Here is a 4484-nt window from a genome sequence, read left to right as displayed (position 1 = left end):
TCCCCAAACTCAATGTAGCTTATATTCCCCAAAAGTCTATTGAGATTAGATTCTTGGTTTCATTGCCTTACGAGTACAGAATTAAAAGTCAGCTTCTGCTGAAGAAAGTTCTGGTATACTCCTCAGAGTTAAAACTGGGATAGCTGTCTGGATTAATTTGGGGATATGTGACACTTTGATCTTCTAAACATAGATTATATTTTTTGATATTCTGCACAGCTATGAACCTTCCCTTACTTCTCTTTGTGGGAATTGGGGGAAATAAATCCTGAATGAATGTGGCAAAAAAAAAAAAGTCTGTAAAATGATCCGTCTGTGCTTATTAAAAGGTAGTAAAGTCTCTCTAAAGAAAAGATGACTTCTTTACATCTGGGAAAGAGAGAGTTGGATTCTACTCTGCATCATCTATCATAAGCTGCTAGCTGTGGTCCAGCAGTTGAATATTTATTACGAGCAATGATGGAAGAGGGAAGCAGAGCCCAGTTTGATTTTCCAGATCTAAGGCTGTGTTTTGAACAGCCACTTAGAAAAATGCTTTGACTTAAGAACTGAGCCAGCTTGATTTGGAACTGTCACCACCAAGAAAGAAAATGTCTGGAATACTGCAATGTCATTTCTGGGTAGTCTGTCTTTTATGAGTTGTTGTGCATTACTAAAAGGAAGCTAGTGGATACTGTGTTGGATGGGGAGCTACATGAAACAATTCGTGCTGTCATAGTAGGCAGAAACAAGACCACCGGGCAGAGCACAAGACCACCCAACCTAAAACATGAGCTTCTATTAGCAACATCATTGGGACTCTACGCCCTTGACATTTTCATTTCAGAATGTTGCACCACCAAGCAGGCTGTAGGATAATTATTGCTTTGTGATGATATTTAGCAGCTCTCTCAATGTGGACCACCAATTCTGGTTTGGGTTTCTTCTTTTTATTAGCACCATCTGAGAATGCCTGTGGTAGAGACTTTGGTAAATTCCATCTGTCCTGTGGCTAAAGGAATGAAAGGAAGAGCAACTTAGTTTGTTAACAGGGAAGGATTCAGCAACAAAAAACCTATGACACATGTCTGAAAGATGCTTCATTGAGGGTTTTCCCCCTCCAAATAAAGCATACCAGAATGTTTTACTACTACTTTTAAAACTACATTCTATATGCAAATAGTATCTTATTAATTTAAAGCTGTGGTGGGATTTTTTAAATCCAATATGTCTTTATAGTCAATGTTTCTATCTCAGACAGACCTAACAATGAGTGTTTAAGTTCTTTGTTTTTTAAATTTTTTGGTAAAGGAAAAATCAGTCTAATCTCTCTTTTTTTGTTCTCCTTTCTCTCAGACTTTTTTCCTTGGCCTGATTTCATTTTATTCTACCTCTTATACCAAATGTCTTGGTCAAAGTTTTAAACTTCAATTTACCAATACCACTTCTTGTCCCTGACTCATTTGTTCCCTGATGACAAATTTCGTGTTCACTCCATTTTTTTCCTGTAGCTGGTAATATTTTCTTCTCTCATACTTTAATTCTCTCAGTGAACATTTTATTGAAGTTTATTAAACAGATTTCCCCAGGATTTTACAATCCACTAACCAACTACATATCTTTGTTACCTTTATAATTTCAATGCCTTTTACATCCAACTTTTTTTCTTCGAGGCAGTTTCCATTCTCTGGGGGGAAATTTTGTATCCCCCAGAGAATGGATAACTAAACCTTCCATCAGTAACTCAGCACCTTAGTTTTCTTATTGCAACTTATTTAGATTGTAGATCTTTTTGTGAAATTGATTTAGCATGTGATTTTGTCAGTTTGTAAAATCAACTTGTAGTGGAAACAACTAAGAATCACTTTAAAAGATATATAGAAAGGTTAAATTTTATATCTAGTGCATAAACTTTCTGATTCAAAACCTCTTACAAAAAACCCTTCGTATTGAAATGAGTTACCTTCCACTGAAGCCTATTCTACAGCAGGGTCAGTAGTAGAATTAGGGTTCTTATCTTTGCAGCCTGTTGCTCTAATAAGCAACATTACTGTGTCACAGATTAAGATTCTGACACAAATAGCACTCATGCAGAAGGATTCTTCTTCCAGACGTGTCCAACCTATGGCCCATGGGCTGTATGTGGATGATGAGAGGAGTCTTGGATATTGCAAAAATTATGCATGGACCTTTTTTTCTTTTTTTGCTCATCAGCTCTCCTTAGTGCTTATGTATTTAATGTGTGGCCCAAGACAACTCTTCTTCCAATGTGCAGCAGAGAAGAAAAAAGTTTGGACACCCCTGTGTGTAAGCATCCTATCCACTGCACAACTGCAAATATTTGATGAAAAAATGGCAGGAGCCAAATATAACCAGCTAAAACTATCGGTCAAAAAAGTGGAAAAATCATAAAAGAGCTAGATCTGGGAGAAAACATTCATGAAGTTCATGGATTTTAGAGTTTAGATTTCTGTTTCATTTTGACATATGCACGATCAATTTTAGACTCCACCACATATGCCACTATTTCCAGGAACTAATCCAAAAGTAAACTCTATCCTGGGAATTGAGGTTTCATTCTGGTAAGAAATACTAAATTATTTACCAGATATAGAACAACACAGATTTCTCATCAGCTTACCCAGGTCTCTTTGATCCCCATTTCCTTAGTGTGCATACAAGAAATTCTGAATTTCTCCTATAAGCTCTCTGGCTTTGCCTGTGTAGATTCATCTTCTTTCTCACTCAGGATATTTCTCTGCTTTCCCATGCCCTGCATCATTCTTTCATCTCCAGGGGCTGATCCATCCATTTCCTGTGGGGAAGATGCTTGGCCCAAATATGTGTAATTATGAAGTTTCCCTTGGGATCTGGGGTGTTTGGGGGGGATAGTTCTTGGTGCCTGGTGCATACAGTTTGTGTCTCAGAAGAATCATAGAAAACAATTAACTGAGCATTTGTCAAAAAATACTGGCATGTGCACATGTCTTTTAGCTCCCATGAGATTTGCCATCTGCTTTGCTAACCTCAGGATACTGGCGAGCCAGATGGAAAGACTGCCAAGCACTTCCAACTCATGCAGCCAGAAGGCCACTCCACTTGAGTATCTGGAAATCATTCTTTCGTTTGCTGGGTAGGTTCTGGGCCTCTTTATTTCCTCAGAAGCAAGGCCCACCCAAATGATTCCAAGAACACATTGCAGCACAGCCTCCGCAAACAGACAAGCTGTGAAAGTTGGAAATCTGTCGTTCCTCTCCTCCCCCAGTGAATGCAGTACATACTTGTCCCAGCCACATACGTTTATGGCCTCCCAAGACTTTTCTCATGAAAGGCACTGGAACCCAGTGTCAAGTTAAGTTAAGATGAGTGATTGGGGAACTCTGCAGCTACTGAGAATGAGATTCCCAGTTGAGTATCAGCCGCAACCACAAGAGGTGAGGGTTTGCCTCTTTTCCATCTGTTGTCAGGAATAAGGGAGAAGCAGAAGGTTCTGCTTTGCTTCTCAGATTCTCAGCTCAACTCCATTTCTCACTATTGCACTGGGTAGGGGTGGAAGCTTCCTTTGCACCTCTCTTTCCTCAGTGGTGTGGTGGTGGGCTGGCCCCATCCAGAAGGGAAACTGAAGGGAAATCTCCTAAGGGTGGATCAGGGGCCAAGGTCTAATCCAGGTCAGTGCCTGAGCAGGAGATATTCCACACCCGCAGTACCACCCCAAGTCACAGACAGTGACTCCACTGTGACAATACATCGCATCTTTCAGTCTGGCCTTTCCTTCTTCTTTCCCCAGATTGGCCTTTTTATTTTGAAGCAAGCAAATACAATATGCATGAAAATGTGACTGACGAAAAGATAGAAATGTAGTGGAAATAAATTTATGCTTGACTATTCTCCCCCTCACAACCCCTTCCAGCCCTTAAAGTGGAAAGGATACTTCAATAATGGTCTTTCCAATATATAAATCTAATCACATCACTTTTTTGCTTTAAAATCTCCAGTGGCTCTTTAAAATAAAATTATTGGCTTTTAGCATAATACTATTTCCCACGCGCCATCAAACTCAAGCCTCGATGAATTATTATAGTTCCCCAAATCACCAGGCCCCTGTGCATAAGCCATACCCTTTACTTGAAATGCCTTCCTTTCCCAGGTCTACTTGGAAAGCTGCTGTTATTAAACACAGCTCATTTACGAATCCTCTCCAATCCTCCCAAGAGTTACCACTTGCAATCCTTATACCACATGGAAGCTTGTATGTGCTGCTTTTATAACATTACTTTGTGGTGGTTGCTGCTGTTCACTTGTGTCTCCCATCCAGTAGACTGTGATTTCTTTGTAGGCAGAGGTTTTGTGCTATTGTCATGTTAATGCCAAGGTCTCTGATTGTCTGCTGTGTAGTAGACTCATCACACTGCTGCAGAAAGAGGGGACACAATTGGAAAAGAGAAACAAACTCTGTCTCTTTATTTCCTAAATCCCACAAAGGAGAAAATGCTTTTTCCTCCTTC

General features: G+C 39.8%; 1 long non-coding RNA gene across 1 annotated transcript; it reads right to left on the bottom strand.

Moving 5' to 3' along the window:
• Window positions 1-770: 770 nt before the first annotated feature.
• Window positions 771-3156, bottom strand: LOC128595517 (uncharacterized). The gene is made up of 2 exons (XR_008382944.1): window positions 2621-3156; window positions 771-985 (listed from the first exon to the last, which is right to left on the bottom strand). It is a non-coding gene; the product is annotated as an uncharacterized LOC128595517 (long non-coding RNA).
• Window positions 3157-4484: the final 1328 nt, after the last annotated feature.

The sequence above is a fragment of the Nycticebus coucang genome, chromosome 10, assembly GCF_027406575.1.
Source record: "Nycticebus coucang isolate mNycCou1 chromosome 10, mNycCou1.pri, whole genome shotgun sequence".
NCBI lineage: Eukaryota > Metazoa > Chordata > Mammalia > Primates > Lorisidae > Nycticebus > Nycticebus coucang.
The sequence above is the reverse complement of the archived record's forward strand: the minus strand, read 5'-3'. Positions and strand labels throughout refer to the sequence as shown.